The sequence below is a fragment of the Bufo bufo genome, chromosome 1 (genome assembly GCF_905171765.1).
Source record: "Bufo bufo chromosome 1, aBufBuf1.1, whole genome shotgun sequence".
NCBI lineage: Eukaryota > Metazoa > Chordata > Amphibia > Anura > Bufonidae > Bufo > Bufo bufo.
Genome location: NC_053389.1, coordinates 604,935,517 through 604,949,487, shown reverse-complemented (window position 1 = coordinate 604,949,487; position 13,971 = coordinate 604,935,517).

The window sequence follows — 13,971 nt, the reverse complement described above, 5'->3', positions numbered from 1 at the left end:
ATGGCAAGGGTAAGGGGTTACAGGACCAGGGGTGATATGTGAGGGGTAGGTAGGGGCTACACAGGTATACTTAGGCCTTATCCAGGTGGTCATCATGAAGCTGCTCTCTCCCCTGCATCTCTGAATCTAGTCTGGTTGCAAGAGGCCGCACCTCTGGCCGGTTCGGGGTTTTATAGCCTAAAAGCAACCCCCTCCTCAGGGATGTGACATCATAGTGTCACTGTGACGTATGCCTGCCTACAATCCCCAGAGTCCCCCCCCCCCCCTAGTCCCAAAGATGCTGGGAATAGTGGGATGGAGTTTTAGCCATGGGCAGAGGTGTGGAAAAACAGGTTCTCAGATGTTAGAAGGTCCCCTCACAAACGGTGCCAAAGCGTCTGATTGCTTTGGGCCTGAACAAAAGGGGACTAGATGCTAATCAGCTGTTATCCTACAGGCTATAACAACTCTGTAGATAACAGTTGGAATTGCATATATGCATATATACTGTATATCCACAGATGTTTGGGGGCTCATCTATCAATAAGCCCACATACATACTGTCATGCTGACATAAGTGTATATACATAGACACGTGTGCAAATACATACACACATATCTATATATACACACACCCTCGCATATATCTGGGGCATACAGGGGACATATATAAGAGGGCACATATATTTACTAATATAAGGGGGCACAGCTTCCAGGGACCACATATTTCCCACAGGGGCCACCATGAGCCCCTGGGGATCACCATGGGCAGACGTGCGCAGATGCTGGGCACATCTGCGCACATCACCCCATGATGCGGTGGTTAATGTATGCATATATATACCATACATGCCCGCACGTGTTTGCAGGCATGCATGGATATATATGCATACGTCTCAACCGCTCCTCAACAATCCCCCTGTTGTCGGAATATAATACGACAATATAATGGGGGAACGGGTTGAGATATGTTTGCCCCCCTTCAACCCCATCTTTGGTGGAAGTTCAGGAAGAACTGTAGTGCACACTGATCTTTAGGTACTTAGACATCCCCAATCCAGCTTCCTCCGACCTGCCCTTCTGTCTTCTTCTTGACATCTTTAGGATACCACACACCCACAGTCTCTTGGTTAGCTGGTCTTTCTTTAACAGTCTTAGTGTCGGCCACCCCCACTTTGGAGTGACCACACCCCCACAGTCTCTCGGTAATTCTGCCGATCTTCAGGTATCTTCGTCCCCCCCAATTCTGGAGCGGGTTCACCCTTACAGTCTTTACCTTTCTATAACAGTCTCTTGGTGTCGGCCACCCCCACTTTGGAGTGACCACACCCCCACAGTCTCTCGGTAATTCTGCCGATCTTCAGGTATCTTCGCCCCCCCCAATTCTGGAGCGGGTTCACCCTTACAGTCTTTGTCCCAACTTTCTTCTATCCAACATCTGTTTCCATCTTGATGGGTGCGGTTCTCCCGTGGACAGATTAATAGGTCTTTACAAAGCAGGTCAGACTCTTAAGCGGTGATGTCATAGTACCTAAATTCTACTGCGGAGAACACCTCCGCCACACTACACCTCCAGCCCTTCCCTTAAGAACCTCACCGTTCCAGGGTTCAAGGTGGCAAATGAATGATGCCTGTCCCTATCGTGACCTAACCTTATCCCCATTCACACAAAACACATGTCACATCCCTCCCAACACCACCAAAATCATTATATGTATGTGTACCCATAGAGACTCATGCAACCTGGCATATCTCTACACCTCCAAAGACACAGGTAGGTCGCAGACCCCTGTGTCAATGGGAAACGACTATAGGATGCAAATGTGTACAGCCGAATATAGGCTGTCACACATTTGTACCTAGAGTGTCCATGGGTACACCATCGAGCAACAAACACAATCAATACATGTACAATACAATGTGCTATGGGGTTTCAGGGTAGTACAAGTTATACGTCCCGAACCCTCATAGGAAACAAAGTGTGTATTTATTACAATATTTGGCTACAGGAACAATGTTTGAGTTATGTCCTGAGCCTCCTCCTCCGGATAGTTCTGTAAAGTTCTGTCTGGTTCTGGTGTATTTGGTCAATAAGTCCCTTGACCCTCCGATTACGATGACCAGAACCAGAAGAAGTTTCACTGGGTGAAACAAGTGATAAGTTCTTCCACCCGAACGTCTCCCAAGTCTTCCTCCAGAGCCTAAATAATGCTCCCGCTGGATTGTGGCAGTCTTCATTGCTATAACACCTCTAGACAGAGGTCGCTTTGTTGCCAAAATCCAGTGGGATCCTCTGGAGCTTCACAACAGTGTCAGGGGGAATAGCTGGTCTCTTCTGTGGCGTCTCCTAGGTTTTTCTTCCGCTCCATATAAAATCACACCTATGGCAGAAGAAAATACCAGGCGCTCCCAGGGGAATTTCTCCCCTAACAGTGCAATTAATGTGAAAATTTCCAGCACCAATACCTTTGACCCATGGGTAGAGAAAGGCATTGAGCTGCCCTTTATCTCACAGGACCCCTCGTTATCCCAACACTGGTGTCTTAACACCGTACCTTCAGAGGATTGCATCCTCTGCTGCACATCCCTCTGCACCAACAGATAAGGATGGCCACCCTACTAGGTTGGGATAACTGGAGCTCTGTGGACAAAGCACCATCTTGTTATTGATGGCACCGTATCCCCGTCCGCTCGTGTGTACCCAGGCCGATTTCCCCCTGTGATCCCATCTTGTGGAGGCCCGCAGAACCAATGGCATAGGCATGCCCCGGCTCCCCAGGACCCCACAACACAAGAACACAGTCCACACTCTGCTGCCAAACACTCTGCGTCCAATCCCTATCAGAGCTGTGCTACCTGACCGGACTAGAATTAAGTGCGCAGCACAACATTACACCAATGTTGTCTGTCCGCCCCAGTCCCCAGCGCAACACAGCCCTACCGAAAACCTGGAGCACAACAGTGCTATCTGTATCGATCTGAGACCCTGGTTGCCCAGAATAATATCACATCATCCTTTGTGTGCTGCATGGAGAAGGTCCTTATGCCTTCTCCCGACCAGCAGGATTTCCCGTGTGATATTATCTGCTCGCGAACCTATACGTTCTCGATCCACAGTATAACACTGTTCCACTCCAAGGGGACACAGAATGAAACAAAGACAGCAGACGGGACTTACAACACTACATAAATCAGCATGGTAGAACACATCCGTAGACAAGGACTACCACCATCAACATCAAGAAAAACTTACAAACAGATAACAAAACACATAACATGGACATACACAGGGAACAAACGGTGTAACAAATAGTACAGGGGTGTCAAATGTTGCCTAGCTTGGCCACTCTGACCCCTCAGCAGCTGGTGATGCTGCTGAGAGGTAACTCCTTTATGGCCAAGCTGACTAGACCCCACTGCACAATTTGTTACCTGGCTGATACTGTTGGACACATTGCAATTACTTGCACAAGGGCAATTCCTTGCAATGTGTCCTTTGTTCCCACACCTGAAACACGTGACTTGGTTTCCTGTCCTGTGTGTTTTGCAGTGTCTCGCTATGTGACCTAGGCCACCACATGCAAAACATCTGATGTTTGCTCTGCATGGCCCAGGTCCATCTACACTGCAGTCGTGCTCCCTTCTCCTGAATTGTACCATCCTCAGGGACGCACTCTTCAACACAGTTCTTTTTCCTAAAGTCAGGGAAAAATCTCTGTTAGTCTGGACCGGCTTGACCTGATGATTTGACCGGTCACAGACTACTCTCCCCCCTTGTGGCCCTGCACAGGGCAACGTTTTGGGAGATTCCGACCCTGGCTTTACGGAAAAAGAAAGGGCCGGCACCAACTTGGTGATAACCTGTTGCATGCCAGACATTAGCTGGGACCTTACAGCAACCTGAGCCTTCAATTTGGCTACCGTCACGTCAGTAGAGGCAGTCCGCTCCTTGAAGGCATTGACTTCAGTATAAGACTGAGTCAACTTAGCCTCAATTTCCTCCTTCTGCCTCTGCAGCTCTACCAACTGTGACTCTATCCCAGCCACCTGCGCATCTCGGTCAACAGTAGACTGCACATTCTCTGCCAGCTGTGCCCGCAATGCCGAAACCTGGTCCGAATTACTAGCACAGCATTGGCAGTGAATGGCCGGAGGAATTGTCTCCGTTGACTGAGACACAAGCGCCACTTCCTTTGGCTTACAGATGCTAGCCTCAAACGTATGAACGAGTTTGGCCAGCATCCGAAGCCGTTTGGTGGCCTTGTTCAAAACCGTCCGTTTGTTAACACAAAGCTTGTCGTAACTACAAGCCTGTGCTAACAAATCGGACCACAGCATTTCTGCTGACTTGTATGTAGTGGGGAGGATGGGGTTAAATGTGCTGTGTTTGCTCAAGTGTTGCAGTGTGGGGAGGTCCATACTCACCGTTTGATGAGTGTCCATCTTCTTCTTGGCGCCGTACCTCGCAGCTGCTTGGAAGAAGTCCATTTTCCCGGATCGCCTCTTCCCGACCAGCCTGTCTTGTACGCCGCTCCCACGAAGATGGATCTCCTTCAGTGACGTGTCTTCTTCTCCCTTGCAATCACTTGAGCGATGCAGTGACCGTGTAAAGCAAACAGCAAAATATTAATACACAGATAGACAATAGATTCTCTGCTAAAGATTTTGATCCGTGTTTGGTGCTGTGAGGTAGAGCCGCGTTACCTGTCCGAATTATCAGGTCCTAGACGCTCAGACCACTGACCGCGTCTCTCTTGCCTGATAATTGACAGTATAACCGAACTATAGCCTCAAAACCAAACACAGATTTCAAAATCTAAGCAGTGGGCCTGACTCGCCAATGTAAAGGGAGAATATTAATCACCAATATTTATGCAAATATCGATAATTAATATTCATAAATGGGAGGAGCCACCTAGTGATAACTCCGCCCATTTATGCCTTTATATAATAACACAATACTTTCGCTATGCTTTACACTAATCACTACGCTAGCTGCAAGCGCCTTACTATCACTATACTACGGCGGCGACTACTAAAAACACCATACACTGCATTATGAACAATAAGGAATATTTATTACACAATACAATTATATCAGTCTAGCAATACGTTATATCTATATATATTCATGGATCAATGGATATGAATATATATACATATAGACGTACACACCGCAGTACAGAAACAGTACTACAATAAACACAATACAAGCCTAACTACACTACACAATCCCAAATTCCACCCCACATACTATCTATACATTACAATAATACATCATACACACAAATATCAGTAACCCACCCCACCTGACTATTCACTGTCTCTACGGGGTACGACGAGGGTTAATGGTGGCCTCACAGGGGTGTAAACCGACCACAAACACAAAGGGTTAACAATGGGGATAATATCAGAACTGTACAGCAATGCAAGGGTGAATATCCTGCAAGTGTACAGTGGGAAGGGGGGGGGGTGTGTGGCAGGGTTAGAGCAGGGGTTACCACCAGGGGTTAATCAGGGTAGGGAAAGGGTTACACGGTGGAGCAAGGGTTTGGGGGATCAGGGTGTCCAGTAACATGGCAAGGGTAAGGGGTTACAGGACCAGGGGTGATATGTGAGGGGTAGGTAGGGGCTACACAGGTATACTTAGGCCTTATCCAGGTGGTCATCATGAAGCTGCTCTCTCCCCTGCATCTCTGAATCTAGTCTGGTTGCAAGAGGCCGCACCTCTGGCCGGTTCGGGGTTTTATAGCCTAAAAGCAACCCCCTCCTCAGGGATGTGACATCATAGTGTCACTGTGACGTATGCCTGCCTACAATCCCCAGAGTCCCCCCCCCCCCCTAGTCCCAAAGATGCTGGGAATAGTGGGATGGAGTTTTAGCCATGGGCAGAGGTGTGGAAAAACAGGTTCTCAGATGTTAGAAGGTCCCCTCACAAACGGTGCTAAAGCGTCTGATTGCTTTGGGCCTGAACAAAAGGGGACTAGATGCTAATCAGCTGTTATCCTACAGGCTATAACAACTCTGTAGATAACAGTTGGAATTGCATATATGCATATATATATCCACAGATGCTTGGGGGCTCATCTATCAATAAGCCCACATACATACTGTCATGCTGACATAAGTGTATATACATAGACACGTGTGCAAATACATACACACATATCTATATATACACACACCCTCGCATATATCTGGGGCATACAGGGGACATATATAAGAGGGCACATATATTTACTAATATAAGGGGGCACAGCTTCCAGGGACCACATATTTCCCACAGGGGCCACCATGAGCCCCTGGGGATCACCATGGGCAGACGTGCGCAGATGCTGGGCACATCTGTGCACATCACCCCATGATGCGGTGGTTAATGTATGCATATATATACCATACATGCCCGCACGTGTTTGCAGGCATGCATGGATATATATGCATACGTCTCAACCGCTCCTCAACACCTACCTAGCAGGGGTTCAGCATTTTCTGGCTGTGAGCCATCCGGATCGGGGCTCCTTATTCTCTGTCCACGCTGTTAAGGCCGCTTTGAGGGGTCTGGGTAAATGTAGCGTGAGAGGACGGGTCCGTAGACAAGCCATTTCAGGTCAGGTTTTCCTGGGATCTCTCTGACGCCTTATATAAGGATCCTTATGGTTTTCTCTTTAGCCTTGTGCTCAAAGCTGCTATTTATTTGGCCTTTTATGGGTTTTTGAGACCTGGTGAGTTCACGAGCTCCTCCAACAGCAGTAAGTTCGTATCAATTAGCCAACTGATTCAGAGTGTTGAAGGTTTCTCTTTACTATTGCCAGTGTCGAAAAAACGTCACAGGTGGGTCCTCTGGCTCAGGTGTCATTATTCCCCACAGTACACCGTTGGTGCCCCGTCCGTGTACTCCATCAGTTACTGGCAGCATTAGATGGCCTTGGGCCGAGTAGTCCGTTATTGCCTTTCGGCCAATCGCCTCTCACAACCCACCAGTTTGTGTCCCATATACGCCCTCTGTTGGCCAGCTTAGGTGTGGATCCAGCTTCGGTGTCGGGTCATTCATTCCGCATCGGGGCTGCATCCGCAGCTTCAAAAAAATCAGGTGCCGGCGCACGTCATCCAAAAGTTAGGTCGCTGGCGGTCATCATGTTTTAGCCGGTATATTCCTCATTCTAAGGTCGAAATGTCGTAATTTGTGTTGTAATAAAGGCAATCCTGCCTTTCAGTTTGCTGATTTGCCCTCTATTCAGGCGTCCCTACATCGCCGCGGTTATGGCATAATTCTAGCCTCTTTAGAGTTAAGGGGGCTGTAGATGGGGTCAGTTCCTTCTCGCCATCATTAACCACGACCACAAATTAAAATTGATGGCTAATGGGTGGTTAGACCCACAATGTACAACTGATAAAATTGACTCTACGAGCATGGCCCGTAAGAGAATACTTTAACCAGCAAAGTGTCTGGGTCTTTGATTCTTAGGTTGACTGCATTACCTGTCACATGGGGAGAACTTATTAACCAATTTAAATCCCACAGACAAGCGAGGTGTAGTCCCCTAGTTTGGGACTTGTCCTAAATTGCAGCGACAGCCTCTAACTCCGCCCTAAACACCTAATCTCACCCAGTCCCTAAATGCCCCCACATAGTAATTATTCCCCTTTTATGCTACCACACAGTAGTTATGCCAGCATTGTGCCCCCTTCACAGAATATGCCCAGATATGTGCCTCCTTCACAGTAGTTATGCCCAGATATGTGCCCCCTCACAGTGGTTATGCCCCGATATGTGCCCCCTCACAGTAGTTATGCCCAGATATGTGTCCCCTCACAGTAGTTATGCCCATATATGCGCCCCCTCACAGTAGCGATGCCCAGATAAGTTCCCCCTCACAGTAATATGCCGCTGTGCCCAATCACAGTAGTTATGCCCAGATAAATGCCCCCTCACAGTAATATGCCCAGCTGTGCCCCCTCACAGTAATATGCCCAGTTGTGCCACCTCACTGTAATATGCCCAGTTGTGCCCCCTCACTGTAATATGTTCAGCTGTACCCCATCACTGTAATATGCCCAGCTGTGCCCCCTGACAGTAATATTCCCAGTTGTTCCCCTCACTGTGATATGCCCAGCTGTGCCCCCTGACAGTAATATGCCCAGTTGTGCCTCCTTCACAGGCAGTAAAAAAAACAAAAAAACTAACTCTACATACTTACCTCCTTCACCAGCTGCAGGAATGCCAACAGCAGGAAGCACGTAGCTCCCAGCCGGCTCTGCCCCGATTCACATAAATTCGATTCACATAAAACTTTGTTTTAATACTGTATGGAGCAGGAGCTCTGTACAGTATTAGAATGTATTGGCTCAGATGAGCCGAAGTTATTGTTTCACGAAGTCTTGCGAGACTTCGCGCAATAACTTTATAAATTAATTTGTACTGTAAAAAAACATTTCCTGAACTCGGTTTCGGTTCCAAGTGGCTTCGTACAGTATTAAAACGAAGTTTTATGCGAATCGACTTCGGATGTTGTATCCAAAGTCGATTCGCTCATCCCTAGCCATTATCTTTAGTACTATTTTGGGTACATATACAGGGCAGGCGCCACCCATAAGCAGAGTAGGCCAACGCGTAGAGCGCACTCTTGCCTGGGGCGCCGGCGCTGTGGAGTCTGGCCGCCAGTGGCATTGCGAGGTGGGTGCGGAGGGTGCAGGCCTGTATACTGTGGGGGGCTGTATACTGTGGGGGGCTGTATACTGTGGGGGCCTGTATAGTGTGGGGGGCTGTATACTGTGGGTGCTGTATATTGTGGAGTGCTATACTGCTGTACTGTATAGTGTGGGGGGCTGTATACTGTGGGTGCTGTATATTGTGGAGTGCTATACTGCTGTACTGTATACTGTGGGGGGCTGTATACTGTGGGGGGCTGTATACTGTATACTGGTGGTGCTGTATATTGTGGAGTGCTATACTGCTGTACTGTAAATAGTATAGTGTGGGGGGCTGTATAGTGTGGGGTGCTGTATACTGTGGGGGGCTGTATACTGTATACTGTGGGTGCTGTATATTGTGGAGTGCTATACTGCTGTACTGTATAGTGTGGGGGGCTGTATACTGTATACTGTGGGTGCTGTATATTGTGGAGTGCTATACTGCTGTACTGTATAGTATGGGGGCTGTATAGTGTGGGGTGCTGTATACTGTGGGGGGCTGTATACTGTATACTGTGGGTGCTGTATATTGTGGAGTGCTATACTGCTGTACTGTATAGTGTGGGTGCTGTATACTGTATACTGTGGGTGCTGTATATTGTGGAGTGCTATACTGCTGTACTGTATAGTGTGGGGCTGTATACTGTATACTGTGGGTGCTGTATATTGTGGAGTGCTATACTGCTGTACTGTATACTGTGGGGGCTGTATACTGTGGGTGCTGTATATTGTGGAGTGCTATACTGCTGTATTGTATAGTGTGGGGGGCTGTATAGTGTGGGGGGCTGTATCGTGTATAGTTTGAGGTGCTGTATACGGTGAGGTGCTATACTGCTCTACTGTATACTGTGAGGTGTTGTATAGTGTGGGGTGCTGTATACTGTGGGCTGCTATACTGCTCTACTATATACTGTGGGGTACTGTATAGTGTGGGGTGCTATACTGCATAATGTGTGGTGCTGTATACTATAGGGTGCTATACTGCATACTGTGGGTTGCTGTGTGCTATAGGGTGCTATACTGCATACTGTGGGGTGCTGGGGTGCACTGTAACACTAGGGTGAGCCGAGCCCTGGTCTCCTTCCTGCAGAGCGGTGCCCACTTCCAGCCTGAGCCGAGCTGCCCAGAGCACTGATCCTGAGCCGCTGGAGTCTTCAGAACTGGAAGTATTAACAGTCATTCACTAGTCTACCAGTGTGGATTTTTTGTGTGTGTGTTGTGGTGGAGGGCGTGATTGCCTGCTAAGGTGTGGGAAGGCGGGATCCAGGGGGCCCAAGTAAATTTTTGCCTAGGGTCCAATCAATATTAAAGACGGCCCTGGTTGGCAGGACGAAAAACTGTTGCATGCAGCGTTTTTTGTCAACCCAAAATCCACAATTTATGCTGGAAAGCAGCTGGATTATCGCTAGACCTCATTACAATCTATAGGGATCCGCAGGTGAACTAGAGAATCCAGCAATGCCAGATCTTGTAATATCACGCAGTCTGCACTGTGCTGATTAGATCTCCTTGACCAGGATGCGAACGAGGCCTGAGACGGAACAGCAGATTGATTATAACTGACATTGGCATCATTCATGCCTGACATCTGCACAAGCATGTAGTCGGGGTACATTTCTGTTCTAGTGCAGAGACTGCCTGATATGTGAGCCAATTGTGGCATATCTGACGCCAGCCTAACTCATATTAAGGCCTAGTTCACACGAACGTGTGTGATCCGTGGCCGTATTACGTGTGCATTCCACATCACGGATGCAGACCCATTCACTTCAATGGGTCCGCAAATCCGGAATTGCGGAACGGCCGCACGGAACCGGACCCCTCGGAAGCACTACGGAGTGCTTCCGTGGGGTTGCGTCCCATACTTCCGTTCTGCAAAAAGATAGAACAGGTCCAATCTTTTTGCGGAACGGGCAGATCGCGGACCCATTAAAGTGAATGGGTCCGCGATCCGATGTGGCTGACCCATGGCCGGCGATCGTGCATTGCGTCCCGCAGCACAGGCACGGGTCACACACGTTCATGTGAACTCGGCCTAAGACCGATATATAAAATGCTGGTTCGCTGGTTTTTTGGTGCTGATTTTGGCACGTTTTCTGTTTAGAAAAAAAATACCTTCAAACAGCCTCCCATTTATTTCAATGGGAAGCACCACTTATTTTTTTCCACGTGGGAAAAAAGCAAGGAAAAAGAAGCAGCATTCCCTATTTTAAATCTCCCATTGAAAGAAATGGGAAGCAGCATGTAATAAAATGTGGTTATATATATCTGTTATCCGCTCCAAATGTACTGTGGAATATCAGGGGGATTCAACAAGATTTGTATAAAAAAAATATAATAATAATAATAATAATGACATTTATTTTTACTCTTCATAAAAGCTGATTGATTACAGGAATAATATAGAAACATTTCTATTGTCTGTTGTCCATGTATGAAAAGAGAAAGAATGTATGAGAAGAGAGAAAGAACGAGACCCCCTTTGTCTGTCCCTGTCAGTCATAACCGTATATCGCATGGATGCAGGCATGTCTACATATACATGTATGTGCTTCTATCATACCTCCCAATGTCTTAGATGGTCAAAGAGGCACACATTTATCATGGTGTGAAAGATCCCGTTTTCATGCATTTCTACAAAATAGTGCAAAATTATCTGAATATAAAAATAAATGAAATACAAGGCGGACTCTAATATACAGATAGGAACCAGACACTTTCTGGATCAATATTGTGAATGTAATAATGGAGATCTATAATTCAAATCTAAAAAAGGGTGACATTTAAGAAACAAAGAGGGACAGAGGGACTTTGGTCAAAAGTAAGGACTTCCCCAAAAGAAGGCTGGCTTCTACTTCATATATAGAAACCTTCAAATATAGGCCTTGCCATACCCATACAGAACTTCCATACCACGTGTGTATTAATATAGATGATGTCAGTGTGTAGTGTAATGAATCATTTAGATTAAAAACTATTTAAATTAATACTGTATCACTTAATATTTAAAGGAGTTTTCCTTGATCTTACTACTAATGACGTATCCTCAGGATAGGTCATCAATATCTTATGAGTGGGGGTCCGACACCTGGGACCCCCGCCGATCAGTTGTTTGAGAAGGCACCGTTGTTCCTGGAGGCCGGTGCCTTCTCAAACAGCTGTTCGGCGGGGATCTCGAGAGTCAGACCCCATTGATCAGATCCCTTGAAAAACCCTTTAACATTGCAAAAGAGCACACCGTACGCTCTGTACACTTTAATTTAATTTTTTTCTGCAGATCTTCACCAAAAAACGTCAGGAGAACTGCAGATTTGCATTGAAGTATACACCCCTCAAAAAACACTTGTGCAAAAATGCACAAAAATAAATCACAAGTAAATGTGCAAAAAAAGTACCTTAATGGTATGTTCAGATGAAGGATTTTAGGTGCCGGACACCTTGCAGAGCCTGATTGTGGTTTAGATCCATTCAATGGTGCTAAACCTGGAGCAGCTTGAAAACCTACGTCAGAAACTCCAGCACAGAGCAGAGGTTTCTACCGCCTGTTCATGAGTTATACTGTATATGCTCTGCTTTAGTCTAATAGTATCAAATAAAATAATAGGCCCTTTTTAAATTTTAAAACATGTTGTATTAAATACAACTATATAACTGCATATGTATCAACTGCAGTGTAATCACAAAAGAGGAGGGGACCCAAATGCAGGGATAGCGGTAGTAATAGAGTGAGAGGAAGCGTTTAGATAGAAAGACACAATGCTGGGTCGCAAGCCCTAAGTGTCCCTATATCTATCTCCTTCCCTCCCAACTCACTTTCTAACCCTGGAGTCACCCTTCCGAAAAGTAGACTGCCCAGCTTCGTCCGACAGGTAAGAACAGGTCCGGTCACTCCTAACCCACTATTAGTCGAAAAAGCAAAGAAAGAACTGACAGAAAATAAGGTTAACAGCTGTTAACCTTATTTTCTGTCAGTTCTTTCTTCAGGGCTCTCAAATCCAAAATGGATCAGCTTGCATTCTAATGCATTCTGAATGGAAAAGGATCTGCTCAGAATGCGTCAGTTTGCATCAGTTTGCATCAGTTCAGTCTCCATTCCGCTTTGGAGATGGACACCAAAACGCTGCTTGCAGCGTTTTGGTATCCGTCTGATGAAACTGAGCCAAACGGATCCGTCCTGGCACACAATGTAAGTCAATGTGGATGGATCCGTTTTCACTGACACAATCTGGCACAATAGAAAACGGATCCGTCCTCCATTGACTTTCAATGGTGTTCAAGACGGATCCGTCTTGGCTATGTTAAAGATAATACAAACGTATCCGTTCTAAATGGACGCAGACGGTTGTATTATCTGAACGGATCCGTCCATGATGGATCCGCACAAAACGCAAGTGTGAAAGTAGCCTAAGTGGTACCGTATATTTGGATCTAGTATGTTTTATATTCACCTCTGTTAATTTTGCCAGGGGTACGAGGATCGATGTGACTATTTCCTGTTACCTAATTAGTTGACATTTCTTTTTTATTGTGCTTGTAATCTGTCTGACATGTAAGTACTAGCTATCCTGGGTAATATTGGATTTTCTGGGAATGTAAAGCCTACTTTTGATGGATGCTGGATTCCTCCCCAGTTTGGGTATTCTTTGGGGCAGATTTACTAATCCTATAGATGGCGTAAGCTTAGACAGGCTAGTCAGGCAGGTCTAGACCTGCACCATATATATCACAGGGGCTCACATCTGGTGCTGGGATAGACATTATCTAACTTTACCATACAATTTCACACCAGAATTATGGAGGCATGTTGGTGAAAAATGTTGCATTTCAGGTCACACCTCCTTTTCTGATAAACCCCACCCTTTTTCGTTAAGCCTACTAATTTAATTTTCTGTCCAATTCTGAAGAAATGGTGAAAATTTTTTGTCTGAATCTATATAACTAGAATTGAGCGGACACCTGGATGTTCGGGATCGACGGGTTCGGCCGAACTTCAGAAAAAAGTTTGAGTTCGGGTCCCGAACTTGACCCAGAACCCGAATCCCATTGAAGTCAATGGGGACCCGAACTTTTGAGCACTAAAATGGCTGTAAAAATGTCAAGGAAAGGGTTAGAGGGCTGCAAATGGCATCAAAATGTGGTTAAGAGCATGGAAAGTGCTCTGCAAACAAATGTGGATAGGAAATGGCAGTGGAGGAAGAGATAGCCTACACTGCTTTTTGGTTTTAAATTTATTGAAATTTTTTTAAATTAGGGTACACCCCAAAACATTGGGAAATATAACCTGTGATAACCCCCTCCAGT